At 49.8% G+C, this 16,866-nt stretch overlaps 1 protein-coding gene across 1 annotated transcript in view; it reads left to right on the top strand.

Annotated features, from left to right (window-relative positions):
- The first annotated feature begins 1,138 nt into the window (after positions 1–1,138).
- Positions 1,139–16,866, top strand: part of LOC144952031 (uncharacterized) — a 240,750-nt gene continuing 225,022 nt past the window's right edge. The window contains exon 1 of the mRNA XM_078882422.1: positions 1,139–1,379. The gene's annotated coding sequence lies outside the window, so the exon portion shown is untranslated. The remainder of the gene's footprint in view (positions 1,380–16,866) is intronic.

A 16,866-nucleotide genomic window follows, 5' to 3' on the forward strand; every position in this document is an offset into this window, starting at 1 on the left:
TCGGAGGAAGAGGAGAGAGAGACTGTTGTTGGTGGTGGTGGTGGGGTGATGGTGGTGGTGGTAGTGGTGGGTGGTGGTGGGTGGTGTGGGTGATGGTGGTGGTGGGGGTGGTGGTTTGGCTGTGTGGTAGTGGTGGTTGTGGTGGTAGTGGTTGGGCTCTGTGGTGGTGGTGGTGGGTGGTGTGGGTGATGGTGGTGGTGGGGGTGGTGGTTTGGCTGTGTGGTAGTGGTGGTTGTGGTGGTGGTCGTGGTGGGGCTCTGTGGTGGCGGTGGTGGTGGGTGGTGGTGGGTGGTGGTGGGTGGTGGCGGTGGTGCTGGTGGTGGTGGGTGGTTGCGGTGGTGGTAGTGGTGGTAGGGGTGGTGGTGGTGGTAGTGGGGGTGGTGGTGGTGGTAGGGGTGGTTGTGGTGGGGGCGGTGGTGGTGGGGATGGTGGTAGGGGTGGTGGTGGTAGGGGTGGTAGGGGTGGTGGTAGTGGTGGTGGTGGTAGGGGTGGTGGGGGTGGTGGTGGTAGTGGTGGTGGTGGTGGGGGTGGTGGTAGGGGTGGTGTTTGGGGTGGTAGTGGTGGTAGTGGTGGTGGTGCAGTGGTTAGCGCTACGCTGCGCTACGAACCCGGCGACCCGAGTTCGATTCCCGCTCACGGCCAACACCATCAATGACGATTATCTGAACCGGTCCTGGGCCTCCATTAGGTCGACTCAGCCTCAAATGAGTACCTGGTAGAAGCGTTTAAACATCGCCACTGGGGAGACAAAGGCGGCCGGGCGTGGTGCTGGCCACCCACCCCCTCGTGTGCCGTGCCGGCCTTCATAGGTGCTCGCTAACAGCACTTGCCCCAACAGCATGTCGAGGCTACACGGGGCATCTTTGTCTTTGTGTTGTGCCTGCGTGCGTCCTATAATTGTGCGTGCAATTGCACAATGTTCTATAATTTATTTTTAAAAAAAAATCGTATTACCCCGTAGGTTCACTTGTAGACTCGTTAACAGCACTCGCTCCTACCCCGTGCAGTCTGCTGAAGGCTATACGGGGGAGCTTTGTCTTTGGTCTGGTGGGGGGGGTGGTTGTGTGGGTGGGTGGGTGTGTGTGTGGGTGGAGAGAAGCAGGGAGGCGTGTTTCCGTTGCTACATCGCCGCTTTTCTCACATCGAGGGTAGCCACCAGTCGTGTCATCCATTCGTGGTTCACTGCGTTGGGGAAACAAAAACACGAAAACGAAGCGAACGGACGGACGGAAGGACGGACGGACGGACGAACGAACGAACGAACGACTCCCACACGGTCGCTACCGCGGGGCAGAAGGAAATCAATCGATCCGCGGTGATTTATTTTCATCATTCCCTCGGCCGGGAAAAACTCGTGAAAATCAAGAGCCGCCGACACGGTAGGTAAGATTCAAACATCTTTGACGCTCTCTCTGCCTCTCTCTCTTTCTCTCTCCTTTTTATTTTACGATCAGAGGAAACAAGAAGATGTTCGGTGTAGTCGGCACTTTGCTTCGTTCATCATTTTTTTTTCAATGTTTTGCTTCATGTGCCCGCCATCCCCACCCCCCCCCCCCCCTGTTTAAATGAAATATTTCACGAAAGATTTCAAGCTCTGCTTACCCCTTCCATCTCTCTCTACCCCCTCTCTCTCTCTACCCCCTCTCTCTCTCTACCCCCTCTCTCTCTATCTGCCCCCTCTCTCTCTCTACCCCCTCTCTCTCTACCCCTCTCTCTCTACCCCCTCTCTCTCTATCCCCTCTCTCTCTCTCTGCCCCCTCTCTCTCTCTACCCCCCCTCTCTCTCTACACACTCTCTCTACCCCCTCTCTCTACCACCTCTCTCTCTCTACCCCCCTCTCTCTCTACCCCCTCTCTCTCTCTCTGCCCCCTCTCTCTCTCTACCCCCTCTCTCTACCCCCTCTCTCTCTACCCTCTCTCTCTACCCCCCTCTCTCGCTCTACCCACTCTCTCTACCCCCCCCTCTCTCTCTAACTCTCTCTCTCTCTGCCCCCTCTCTCCCTACCCCATTTCTCTCTACCCCCTCTCTCTCTACCACCACTCTCTACCCCCTCTCTCTCTACCCCCACTCTCTACCCCCTCTCTCTCTACCCCTCTCTCTCTACCCCCTCTCTCTCTACCCCTCTCTCTCTACCCCCACTCTCTACCCCCTCTCTCTCTACCCCTCTCTCTCTACCCCCTCTCTCTCTACCCCTCTCTCTCTACCCCCTCTCTCTCTACCCCTCTCTCTCTACCCCCACTCTCTACCCCCTCTCTCTCTACCCCTCTCTCTCTACCCCCACTCTCTACCCCCTCTCTCTCTACCCCTCTCTCTCTACCCCCTCTCTCTCTACTGGTGGTAGCGGTGGTAGTGGTGGTGGTGGCGGTAGTGGTGGTAGTGGTGGTGGTGGCGGTAGTGGTGGTGGTGGTAGTGGTGGTAGTGGTGACGGTGGTGGCGGTAGTGATGGTGGTAGCATTGGTGGTGGGAGCGGTGGTGGTGGCGGTGGTGGTGGTGGGATTGGTAGTGGCGGTAGTGGTGGCGGTCTTGGTGGTAGCGGTGGTGGTGGTCGTGGTAGTGGTGGCGGTGGTAGCGGTGGTGGTGGTGGTAGTAGTGGTGGTAGTAGTAGTGGCGGTGGTGGTGGTGGCGGTAGTAGTGGTGGTAGTGGTAGTGGTGGTAGCGTTGGTGGTAGCGGTGGTGGTGGCGGCGGTAGTGGTGGTGGTAGCGTTGGTGGTAGCGGTGGTGGTGGTGGTGGTAGTAGTGGTGGTCGGAGCGGTGGTGGTGGTGGTGGTAGTAGTGGTGGTCGGAGCGGTGGTGGTGGTCGTGGTAGTAGTGGTGGTGGTGGTCGTGGTGGTGGTGGTGGTCGTGGTAGTGGTGGTGGTCGTGGTAGTGGTGGTGGTCGTGGTAGTAGTGGTGGTGGTGGTAGTAGTAGTGGTGGTGGTGGTCGTGGTAGTAATGGTGGTGGTGGTGGCTGTCCTCTCAGCCTGAACCGAGTACGTGTTGCGGTGTGTGAAACATGGCCACTGGGGAGACAAAGGCGGTCGGGCGTTATGCACCCGGCCACACCACCCCCTCGTGTGCCGTGCCAGCCTTCATTGGTGCTACTCGCTAACAGCACTTGCCCCACAACTCTGTGTCTTTGTCGAGCCGCGGGCGTTTTGTGCGTAACTCGAAGCGTGCTTGTGGCGATACAAATACATCAAACGATTATGATGTTTATATTCTAGATTTGAAGCTTTCGTAACTGCAAGGATTCATATTCTTAGGTTGTTTCGGTAAAGGCACGTAGATAAAAAAATTTAAATTAATCAAAGTTTTTATTTTGCTTTTATTAATTTAAATGTTTATTTTTTATCTACGTGACTTTACCGAAAAAAACCTAAGAATAAGATTTCGATTCAAAGCTTTCGTGACTGCAGGGATTCATCTTCTTGGTTCTTTCGGTAAAGTCACGTCGAATGGAAATAATAAAATAATGAAAATAAAACATAATAAATACATATAATATGGTAAGATAATAAAATATTTTATTATGTTTTATTTTCATTATTTTATTATTTCCATTCTACATGACTTTACCGAAAGAACCAAGAAGATAAGAACATGATGTTTATATTATTAAAGCGCAGCTGGTGCAATCGTTATCAGCTCCTCACTCATCGAGAGCCAAGGATTGACTGCGTACGTGACAGCGATGATGATGATGATAGTGATGATGCCGATCTTATATCGGCCACATAATTGATATTTGTGGCCATGAATTAAGTCACTTTATTTTCGTGCAAATTTCACCGTTTTCATTATTTTACCAAAAATCCATCAGCCACTTTCCTATGGCTAGTGAAGCATGGACTGGGGGCTCTGCGGTGCGCGCTGGAATGTCATCGTTGCTGTTATAACCTTAATTAAGATGGGTAATATATTTAAAAAAAAAACTACTTTTTTAAAACACGCTTAATGAAATGAAATGTACTGTAGTAATTGAAGAACTCCACGACTCCAGGAAGTGGCCCCAAAGCTTGCCAATTACCAGAGGTGTGGACTCGAGTCATGTGACTTGGACTCGAGTCAGACTCGAGTCATGAATTTGATGACTTGCGACTCGACTTGGACTTGCATAACAATGACTTTGTCCCACCTATGAGATGTGGACTCGAGTCATGTGACTTGGACTCGAGTCAGACTCGAGTCATGAATTTGATGACTTGCGACTCGACTTGGACTTGCATAACAATGACTTTGTCCCACCTATGAGATGTGGACTCGAGTCATGTGACTTGGACTCGAGTCAGACTCGAGTCATGAATTTGATGACTTGCGACTCGACTTGGACTTGCATAACAATGACTTTGTCCCACCTATGAGATGTGGACTCGAGTCATGTGACTTGGACTCGAGTCAGACTCGAGTCATGAATTTGATGACTTGCGACTCGACTTGGACTTGCATAACAATGACTTTGTCCCACCTATGAGATGTGGACTCGAGTCATGTGACTTGGACTCGAGTCAGACTCGAGTCATGAATTTGATGACTTGCGACTCGACTTGGACTTGCATAACAATGACTTTGTCCCACCTATGAGATGTGGACTCGAGTCATGTGACTTGGACTCGAGTCAGACTCGAGTCATGAATTTGATGACTTGCGACTCGACTTGGACTTGCATAACAATGACTTTGTCCCACCTATGAGATGTGGACTCGAGTCATGTGACTTGGACTCGAGTCAGACTCGAGTCATGAATTTGATGACTTGCGACTCGACTTGGACTTGCATAACAATGACTTTGTCCCACCTATGAGATGTGGACTCGAGTCATGTGACTTGGACTCGAGTCAGACTCGAGTCATGAATTTGATGACTTGCGACTCGACTTGGACTTGCATAACAATGACTTTGTCCCACCTATGAGATGTGGACTCGAGTCATGTGACTTGGACTCGAGTCAGACTCGAGTCATGAATTTGATGACTTGCGACTCGACTTGGACTTGCATAACAATGACTTTGTCCCACCTATGAGATGTGGACTCGAGTCATGTGACTTGGACTCGAGTCAGACTCGAGTCATGAATTTGATGACTTGCGACTCGACTTGGACTTGCATAACAATGACTTTGTCCCACCTATGAGATGTGGACTCGAGTCATGTGACTTGGACTCGAGTCAGACTCGAGTCATGAATTTGATGACTTGCGACTCGACTTGGACTTGCATAACAATGACTTTGTCCCACCTATGAGATGTGGACTCGAGTCATGTGACTTGGACTCGAGTCAGACTCGAGTCATGAATTTGATGACTTGCGACTCGACTTGGACTTGCATAACAATGACTTTGTCCCACCTATGAGATGTGGACTCGAGTCATGTGACTTGGACTCGAGTCAGACTCGAGTCATGAATTTGATGACTTGCGACTCGACTTGGACTTGCATAACAATGACTTTGTCCCACCTATGAGATGTGGACTCGAGTCATGTGACTTGGACTCGAGTCAGACTCGAGTCATGAATTTGATGACTTGCGACTCGACTTGGACTTGCATAACAATGACTTTGTCCCACCTATGAGATGTGGACTCGAGTCATGTGACTTGGACTCGAGTCAGACTCGAGTCATGAATTTGATGACTTGCGACTCGACTTGGACTTGCATAACAATGACTTTGTCCCACCTATGAGATGTGGACTCGAGTCATGTGACTTGGACTCGAGTCAGACTCGAGTCATGAATTTGATGACTTGCGACTCGACTTGGACTTGCATAACAATGACTTTGTCCCACCTATGAGATGTGGACTCGAGTCATGTGACTTGGACTCGAGTCAGACTCGAGTCATGAATTTGATGACTTGCGACTCGACTTGGACTTGCATAACAATGACTTTGTGTCCCACCTATGAGATGTGGACTCGAGTCATGTGACTTGGACTCGAGTCAGACTCGAGTCATGAATTTGATGACTTGCGACTCGACTTGGACTTGCATAACAATGACTTTGTCCCACCTATGAGATGTGGACTCGAGTCATGTGACTTGGACTCGAGTCAGGCTCGAGTCATGAATTTGATGACTTGCGACTCGACTTGGACTTGCATAACAATGACTTTGTCCCACCTATGAGATGTGGACTCGAGTCATGTGACTTGGACTCGAGTCAGACTCGAGTCATGAATTTGATGACTTGCGACTCGACTTGGACTTGCATAACAATGACTTTGTCCCACCTATGAGATGTGGACTCGAGTCATGTGACTTGGACTCGAGTCAGACTCGAGTCATGAATTTGATGACTTGCGACTCGACTTGGACTTGCATAACAATGACTTTGTCCCACCTATGAGATGTGGACTCGAGTCATGTGACTTGGACTCGAGTCAGACTCGAGTCATGAATTTGATGACTTGCGACTCGACTTGGACTTGCATAACAATGACTTTGTCCCACCTATGAGATGTGGACTCGAGTCATGTGACTTGGACTCGAGTCAGACTCGAGTCATGAATTTGATGACTTGCGACTCGACTTGGACTTGCATAACAATGACTTTGTCCCACCTCTGCCAATTACAGCCAACGTCAGTTGACAATTAGACCCAAGCCGAAACGTAACATCTAAAAAAAGCACGTTTAAAAATAAAGTGAGGAGTGAATGAGTGAGAGAGTAAGTGAGAGAGTGAGTGAGAGTGAATGAGTGAGGAGGGAATGAGTGAGAGAGTGAGTGAGAGAGTGAATGAATGAGAGAGAATGAGCGAGAAAGAGAGAATGAGTGAGTGAGAGTGAGTGAGAGTGAGTGAGTGAGAGAGTGAATGAGTTAGTGAGAGAATGAGTGAGAGAGAGTGTGTGAGAGTGAATGAGTGAGTGAGAGAATGAGTGAGTGAGAGCATGAGCGAGTGAGAGAGAGTGTGTGAGAGAATGAGTGAGGAGTGAATGAGTGAGTGAAAGAGTGAGTGAGTGAAGAGCGAAAGTGAGTGAAAGAGAGTGAGTGAGAGAATGAGTGAGTGAAAGAATGAGTGAATGAGAGAATGAGTGAATGAGTGAGAGAGAGAGAGTGAGTGAGAGAATGAGTGAATGAGTAAGTGAGAGAATGAGGGAGGGAGAGAGAGAGAGTGTGTGTGAGAGAATGAGTGAGAAGTGAATGAGTGAGTGAGAGAATGGCTGAGTGATAGTGAGTGAGTGAATGAGTGGTGAGTGAGAGAATGAGTGAGAGAATGAGTGAGAGAATGAGTGAGAGAATGAGTGAGTGAGGGAATGAGTGAGTGAGAGAATGGCTGAGTGAGAGTGAGTGAGTGAATGAGTGAGTGAGAGAATGAGTGAGAGAATGAGTGAATGAGTGAGTGAATGAGTGAGTGAGAGAATGAGTGAGAGAGTGAGTGAGAGAATGAGTGAGAGAATGAGTGAGAGAATGAGTGAGAGAATGAGTGAGAGAATGAGTGAGAGAATGAGTGAGAGAATGAGTGAGAGAATGAGTGAGAGAATGAGTGAGAGAATGAGTGAGAGAATGAGTGAGAGAATGAGTGAGAGAATGAGTGAGAGAATGAGTGAGAGAATGAGTGAGAGAATGAGTGAGAGAGAGGGAACCCAAGATGGCATCTCCGACTGATCAGCTGCGACTTGTATTTGGCTGAAGCCTGACTAACCACTAACCCCAAGGTTCACAGAGGGCACTTCCAATCCATTACTCAGTATATGTTTGGACATTTAATCAGTGTCGTTAAAAAAATATATATATTGATACGTGTATTACGTTTTGTGTGTGTGTGTAAAAGAGTGCGTGTGTGTGCGTTTGCGGGGAGCGGTGGTGCAGTGGTTAGCGCTACGCTGCGCTACGAACCCGCACACCCGGGTTCGATTCCCGCTCACGACGATTATCTGAACAGGTTCAGGGCCTCGCCTAGGTCGACTCAGCCTCAAATGAGTAACCTGGTGCGGTGCGTAAACATCGCCACTGGGGAGACAAAGGCGGCCGGGCGTGGTGCTGGCCACCCACCCCCTCGTGTGCCGTTCTGGCCTTCGTAGGTGCTCGCTAACAGCACTTGCCCCAACAGTCTGCTAAGGCTATAGGGGGAACCTTTGTCTTTGTGTGTGCGGACTACTAAGCTCCCTCCTGTGATGCTGCTGCTACTCGCTAACAGCACTTGCCCCAACAGTCTGCTAAGGCTATCGGGGGCATCTTTGTCTTTGGACGTGTGAAGGGAGCGGTGGGGCGGAGTGGGGGGAGATGGAGCGTGGGGGGGGGGAGATGGGGGGGATGGAGCTAATTGCACAGCACTTGCCCCAACTGTTGAGGCTATACGGGGGATCTTTGTCTTTGTTATGTACGGGCCACCCAGCCCCTCGTGAGCCTGTGGCGGCCTTCACCTGTGCTGCTGCTGCTGCTACTCGCGAACAGCACTTGCCCCAACAGTATGCCGAAGGCTATACGGGGGGCCTTTGTCTTTGGCTGTGTGTGCTTTGCGTGGGGGAGCGGTGGTGCAGCGGTCAGCGCGCTGCTGAAACCGACGCGGGACCGAGTTCGATTCCCCACTCACGGCCAACACCACCCAGTGACGACTATCTGAAACCGGGTGCTGGGCCTCCCCTAGGTCGGCTCAGCCTCAAATGAGTAACCTGGTGCTGTGTGTGGCGTAAACGTCGCCACTCAGGGGAGACAAAGGCGGCCGGGCGTGGTGCTGGCCACCCACCCCCTCGTGCGCCGTGCCGGCCTTCATAGGTGCTGCTCGCTAACAGCACTTGCCCCAACAGCATGTCGAGGCTACACGGGGCATCTTTGTCTTTGTGATGTGCCTGCGTGCGTCCTTATAATTGTGCGTGCAATTGCACAATGTTCTATAATTTTTTTTAAAAATAAATAAATCGTATTGCCCCGTGGATTCACTTGCAGACTCTCTTACTTTTTTCGTTTTCGCAAGGGGCATATTTAATGTCCAATATTAAGCAGCCGCGTTGACTCTCATCAAGTAATCTCGACGCCAAATGCGATCGGGCTAAATGAATCTGCCAGGGAGGGGGGGTGTTTCAAACGGATGAACCCGATTCCAAAGCAGCGCGTTTCACGCTGGCAACATGGTACAACTTTTACTCTTACCATTTTAATAAATGTCTTGGATTCTACCACGCCCGGCCGCCTTTGTCTCCCCAGTGGCGCGATGTTTAAACGCTTCTACCAGGCACTCATTTGAGGCTGAGTCGACCTAGGGACCCGTTTCAGATAATCGTCACTGGGTGTTGGTGGACGTGAGCGAGAATCGGACTCGATTCTCCGGGTTCGTAGCGCTAGCCGCTACAAAGACAAAGATCCCCCGTATAGCCTCGACATGCTGTTGGGGCAAGTGCTGCTAGCGAGCAGCACCTATGAAGGCCGGCACGGCACACGAGGGGACGGGTGGGTGGCTAGCACCACGCCCGGCCGCCTTTGTCTTTCTTAGTGGGGACGTTTACTACACACCGCAACAGGTACTCATTTGAGGCTGAGTCGACCTAGGGGAGGCCCAGGAGCGGTTAAAATAATCGTCACTGGTGGTGTTGGCCGTGAGCGGGAATCGAACTCGGGTCGCCGGGTTCGTAGCGGGGCGCGCTACCCGCTACGCTACAACGCGTCACGCTTCCACGTGCGCGGGTCACGTGACAGATGTGACGTCACAGCTCACCTGCCGTGCAAAAAATAAATGCATTATTGAGCTCCCCCCCCCCCCCCCCCCAAAAAAAAGTGTATTTTTATAATGTTTGCATGATGTACAATCTGGAAAGTACCCGCATGGCAAATTTGCAGTTTGTTGCATGTCGGGAAGGACGCTAAACATTTTGAACAGACACACATAATCACATCTTTGCCTTTTATATATATGGAGATCTACAGTGAGGGAAAAAACGTATTTGATCCCTTTAAGAGTGTGCTCCTAATCTCAGCTCGTTACCTGTATAAAATACACCTGGGAGCCAGAAATCTTTCTGATTGAGAGGGGTTCAAATACTTTTTTCCCTCATTAAAATGCAAATCAATTTATAACATTTTTGACGTGCGTTTTTCTGGATTTTGTTGTTGTTATTCTATCTCTCACTGTTCAAATAAACCTACCTTTAAAATTATAGACTGATCATTTCTTTGTCAGTGGGCAAACGTTCATAATCAGCAGGGGATCAAATACTTTTTAAATCCTTTATATTAAGTTCGCGTGCTTGCTTGCTTGCTTGCGTGCTTGCTTGCTTACGACCGTGCAAATCTTTCGGTCGTTTTTTAACCCACTTCCCGTCATCCAATCGAGCTGACATTTTCCACACAGACTCGTTGTGCGAGACAATTAATTTTCGTGAAAAAAAATTCCCAAAATTTTACACTTTTCAGGCAAAAATTTTTTATTTTACATATATTCAAATAGAACTCATTCATGGCTTTGGCTGAACGTCACAGTGTAGGAGCCCAGAGCGTAACCCCTCCACAGGCCGTGGCGGAGTAGCGCAGTTGGTAGCGCCCTCGCTTCCCATGCCAAAGGTCGCGGGATCGATCCCCGCGTCCTCCACAGGCGAATATATTTTTAAATCCTTTATATTAAGTTCGCTGCCACGCATATAAAGGGTTTATAGTGAAAAACTTTGTTTTTACGGGTTATACTTATTTCCCTCACTATACGTGCCCTCCACCTGCTGAACGGACAACATCGAGACGAGAGCGGAGTTCGTCCCAAACGCCTCTCAAAGTCTCTCCCACTGAAGCCACCGCCGCCGTGATTCTGTTTTTGAGGTCATCCAGATCAGTCGCCAACGGTGGCACAAAAACACTACGGTCCTTTGTGCCACAGTGCTCTTTGACTTTGGCGGATCGATGCCAAAAGGCCGTTGAAACGCACGCTGCACCGCAATTACGGATTCAGTCTTGCTGAACTGCAGAACGCAAAACGCCCCTTGTGTGTTGTAGGGGGTCACCGCCTTGCGAATGACTGAGGCTGGGGGCTGTTTGTGCGCTGGGAGAGGCATGTGCGTTAATCAAGTTTCGATTTAAAGCTTTCGTGACTTACATGGATTCATATTCGTGGATCTTCCTTAGGACGCTGTCTTTCCGACAGCCCTGTTATTCAGCTGAGGACGGCTGCTTGCGTTGTGGCCGAAACGTGAGAATTTTACCTTATTATGTTTTATTTTTGTAATTTTATTATTTCCCTTCTCTACGTGACTTTACCGAACGAACCAAGAAAATCTTGGTTCTTTCGGTAAAAAGTAGACATAGAATTGTAATGTATTACTTACTGTTAGTAACTCAGCTTATTGTAGAGTATATTTAGTATACTGATGATACTATGTAGTTTATACTTTAGTTGTTTACGTGGTGGTTTAGTTACTGCAGCTACATACTATTAACACTCCATCCCTTCATTAATGCTACCCCTATCCCCTCCCTTTGATGCTGCTAATCCTGCATAATGCACGGGCATAATTACATTAAACCCTTCGCCAAACCTCCTACGCATTTCACAAGTAGTACTAATCGCATATCTGCATTTCCCATAAATATGCTAAATTCCTCTTGATATGCAAATTATTTTGTCAAGGCGCTCTTCCCCCCTCCATCCCAGCATAAATAGTCGCTTCAAGCCTGGGGCTTGTCATTCAGACGCTGTCTCCTCGACAGACCTGCTCTCCACCTGAGGACGGCTGCTTGCGTTGTGGCCGAAACGTCGTGAGAATTATTTTATTATGTTTTATTTTTATTATTTTATTATTTCCCTTCTACGTGACTTTACCGAAAGAACCAAGAAGATGAATCCCTGCAGTCACGAAAGCTTTCAATCGAAATTTTATTGTTTTATTTTTATTTTTTTATTATGTTTATGATTATTATTTTATTATGCTTTATTTTTATTATTTGATTATGTTTTATTTTGATTCTTTTATTATGTTTTATTTTAAATATTTAATTATGTTTTATTTTTATTTTTTTATTATGTTTTATTTTTTTGATTTTATTATTTCCATTCTACGTGACTTTACCGAAAGAACCAAGAAGATGAATCCCTGCAGTCACGAAAGCTTTGAATCCAAACCAAGAATATATAGCGGTAATCATTTGAAACTCTATGCCCCGCCCTCTCTATGCCCCGCCCTCTCTATGCCCCTCCCTCTCTATGCCCCTCCCTCTCTATGCCCCTCCCTCTCTATGCCCCTCCCTCTCTATGCCCCGCCCTCTCTATGCCCCTCCCTCTCTATGCCCCTCCCTCTCTATGCCCCTCCCTCTCTATGCCCCTCCCTCTCTATGCCCCTCCCTCTCTATGCCCCTCCCTCTCTATGCCCCTCCCTCTCTATGCCCCTCCCTCTCTATGCCCCGCCCTCTCTATGCCCCTCCCTCTCTATGCCCCTCCCTCTCTATGCCCCTCCCTCTCTATGCCCCTCCCTCTCTATGCCCCTCCCTCTCTATGCCCCTCCCTCTCTATGCCCCTCCCTCTCTATGCCCCTCCCTCTCTATGCCCCGCCCTCTCTATGCCCCTCCCTCTCTATGCCCCTCCCTCTCTATGCCCCTCCCTCTCTATGCCCCGCCCTCTCTATGCCCCTCCCTCTCTATGCCCCTCCCTCTCTATGCCCCTCCCTCTCTATGCCCCGCCCTCTCTATGCCCCGCCCTCTCTATTCAAGTGGTAAGAGTTTCATTCATGGGCGGTTCGTGGTCGCAGAGATTTGGCGATTTCAAATCGGGTCCATCTGTTTCGAACACCCTGTAATACGATTTGTATTCCACGTGTATTCTTAGTTTTTTTCGGTAAAGTCACGTAGGTAAAACATTAAAATTAATAAAAGTAAATATATTATATTATTTTATTTTTTATTTTACTTTCATTAATTTTAATTTTTTACCTACGTGACTTTACCGAAAAAACCTAAGAATATGAATCCTTGCAGTCACGAAAGCTTCAAATCTAGAATTCCATGTGTAGATTATTAGCATTATTATTTACGAGTTCAATATTTCGATGAGTTATATGTATGTATTTGCTGATCGAACTCGGAGCAGGCGATAATTAATCACGAAACATTCCGCGTGCTTAGTGAGGTCCTCTATAAACCCCCATGCAGATAAAGGCAACGATCCCCCGCATGGCATGGCTGTTGTTTCGATTTAAAGCTTTCGTGACTGCAGGGATTCATCTTCTTGGTTCTTTCGGTAAAGTCACGTAGGTAAAAAATGAAAAATAAATAATAAAAACAATAGAAATAATAATAGAAATAAAATTTCGATTTAAAGCTTTCGTGACTTGCAGGGATTCATCTTCTTGGTTCTTTCGGTAAAGTCACGTAGAAGGGAAATAATAAAATAATAATAATAAAACATAATAAAATACAATTCTCACGACGTTTCGACCACAACGCAAGCAGCCGTCCTCAGGTGAAAAACAGGTCTGTCGAGAAGACAGCGTCATTCACATCATCAACATCATCATCATCAACATCATCATCATCAACATCATCAACATCTACATCATCAACATCATCTTTTTTTCGATTTAAAGCTTTCGTGACTGCAGGGATTCATCTTCTTGGTTCTTTCGGTAAAGTCACGTAGAAGGGAAATAATAAAATAATAATAATTAAACATAATAAAATACAATTCTCACGACGTTTCGACCACAACGCAAGCAGCCGTCCTCAGGTGAAAAACAGGTCTGTCGGAAGGACAGCATCTGAATTATTTTATTATGTTTTATTATTTTATTATTTCCGTTCTACGTGACTTTACCGAAAGAACCAAGAAGAAGTGCTGTTGTTGCCAGGCAACCCAAACTATGTACCGTACAACAACAACCTCTAACAACAACAACAACGACCGCCATTCGCTGACGTCACCACGGCGCTTGTGCCAGGCTAGGTGCACGTTGAGGCCACGTGAAGTGTCGAACACCCGCAGGCAGGAGGTCACGGGACAGACCCAGCAGGTGGCATGGGTCGACTGACTGAGATTACTGAGATGACTGGCCGATGCACCACCGTGCCCCCTACTGTGCCAGGCTAGGTGCAGGAGGTCACGGGACTGACCCAGGTGCCATGGGTCGACTGACTGAGATGACTGGCCGATGCACCACCTGTGCCCCCTACTCTGCCAACTTGCTGTATTTTAACCACCCGGTGCTCCGCTCGTTGTTGTGAGCATCGCTCTTCTGCCTACCCGTGTTGCTGGAGGGCGACTGCCTCCAACTGATCAGTGGCCTCAAGGTGCACCTAGCCTGGCACTGCCCAGTAACGTCCTTCTCAAGCCTCCTCCAAAGAGGTGAATCTTGACAAAATGGCACCATCTCTTCTCCAGCCCATGTCGTGCCAGTTCAGTCCCCTCTATAGAGACACATCGAGACACATCGAGATATATACAGATTTATGGAGATGCATAGAGACACATAGAGACCCATAGAGACCCATGTAAATACACAGAGACCCATAGAGACCCATAGAGACACATAGAGACACATAGACCCATAGAGACCCATAGAGATACATAGAGACCCATAGAAATACATAGAGACCCATGTAAATACACAAAGACCCATAGAGACCCATAGAGACCCATAGAAATACATAGAGACCCATGTAAATACACAGAGACCCATAGAGACACATAGAGACCCATAGGGATACGTAGAGACTCATAGAGACCCATAGAGACTCATAGAGACACATAGAGACTCATAGAGACACATAGAGACTCATAGAGATACGTAGAAATACATAGAGATTTATAGAGACACATAGAGACCCATAGAGACACATAGACATACGTAGAGACTCATAGGGATACGTAGAAATACATAGACTCATAGAAACCCATAGAGACCCATAGAGACCCATAGAGATACGTAGAGACCCATAGAGACCCATAGGGATACGTAGAGACTCATCGAGTTATAATAAAGACAGCCACACAAGTGAGACTGTGGGAAGATGGGGAGCGATGGGGAGTGATGGGGGAGTGATGGGGGGGTGATGGGGAGTGATGGGGAGTGATGGGGAGTGATGGGGGAGTGATGGGGGGGGGGGTGATGGGGAGTGATGGGGGGTGATGGGGGCGTGATGGGGGGGGTGATGGGGGGTGATGGGGAGTGATGGGGAGTGATGGGGAGTGATGGGGGAGTGATGAGGGGGGGGGGTGATGGGGAGTGATGTGGGGTGATGGGGAGTGATGTGGGGTGATGGGGAGTGATGGGGGAGTGATGGGGGAGTGATGGGGAGTGATGGGGTGTGATGGGGAGTGATGGGGGGTGATGGGGGAGTGATGGGGGGGGGTGATGGGGGAGTGATGGGGGGGGTGATGGGGTGTGATGGGGAGTGATGGGGGGTGATGGGGGAGTGATGGGGGGGGGGGGTGATGGGGAGTGATGGGGGGTGATGGGGGCGTGATGGGGGGGGTGATGGGGGGTGATGGGGGTGATGGGGAGTGATGGGGAGTGATGGGGGAGTGATGAGGGGGGGGGGGTGATGGGGAGTGATGTGGGGTGATGGGGAGTGATGTGGGGTGATGGGGAGTGATGGGGGAGTGATGGGGAGTGATGGGGAGTGATGGGGAGTGATGGGGGGTGATGGGGAGTGATGGGGGGTGATGGGGGAGTGATGGGGGGGGGTGATGGGGGAGTGATGGGGGGGGTGATGGGGTGTGATGGGGAGTGATGGGGGGTGATGGGGGAGTGATGGGGAGTGATGGGGGTGATGGGGGGTGATGGGGGAGTGATGGGGGGGGGGGTGATGGGGAGTGATGGGGGGTGATGGGGGGTGATGGGGAGTGATGGGGAGTGATGGGGAGTGATGGGGAGTGATGGGGGAGTGATGGGGGAGTGATGGGGAGTAGGAGTGATGAAGTGATGGGGTGTGATGGGGGAGGAGGAGTGATGGAGTGATGGGGTGATGGGGAGTGATGGGGGGTGATGGGAAGGAGGAGTGATGGGGAGTGATGGAGTGATGGAGTGATGGGGGGTGATGGGGGAGTAGGAGTGATGGGGAGTGATGGGGGTAGGAGTGATGGAGTGATGGGGGCTGATGGGGGGAGTGATGGGGGGTGATTAGGAGTGATGGAGTGGTGGAGTGATGGAGTGATGGGGGTGATGGGGGGAGTGACGGGGGGTGATGGGGGAGTAGGAGTGATGGGGAGTGATGGGGGTAGGAGTGATGGAGTGATGGGGAGTGATGAGGGGGTGATGGGGGTGATGGGGGGTAGGAGTGATGGGGGTGATGGGGGGTAGGAGTGATGGAGTGATGGGGAGTGATGAGGGGGTGATGGGGGTGATGGGGAGTAGGAGTGATGGGGAGTGATGGGGGTAGGAGTGATGGAGTAATGGGGGGTGATGGGGGATCGATGGTGAGTGATGGGGGAGGAGGAGTGGACGTGAGGCGTCTTCCACGCAGCAGTGCGCCACTAAGGCGACGCCGCTTTCTGAGTGGAGCCGTCTGGCACAGCGAGAGACGCCGTGGCACTCGGTGTGGGGGGGGGGGTCTCCATCCCCCCCTCCTCACCATCACCATTCTTCTTCCTGCGTACCGCTGATGTAACGAGATGTTGACTACCTCGCCTGGTGTACAGGAGGTCGTGGGTCCGATCCCGACCCTGCTGCTGTATATTTGGAGATTCCGTGTCTCTCTTTCCGTGGAGATGTTAACTACCTCGCCTGGTATGCAGGAGATCGTGGGTTCATTCCCGACCCTGATGCCTGCCTCTGTGTATTTGGAGTTTGCGTGTCTCTCTCTCTCTCAGTGGAGATGTTAACTACCTCGCCTGGTATGCAGGAGATCGTGGGTCCGATCCCGACCCTGCTGCTGTATATTTTGAGTTTGCGTATCTCTCTCTCTCTCCGTGGATATGTTAACTACCTCGCCTTGTGTACAGGAGGTCGTGGGTTTAAACCCGACCCTGATGCCTGCTTCTGT

The sequence above is a fragment of the Lampetra fluviatilis genome, chromosome 65 (genome assembly GCF_964198595.1).
Source record: "Lampetra fluviatilis chromosome 65, kcLamFluv1.1, whole genome shotgun sequence".
Lineage (NCBI taxonomy): Eukaryota > Metazoa > Chordata > Hyperoartia > Petromyzontiformes > Petromyzontidae > Lampetra > Lampetra fluviatilis.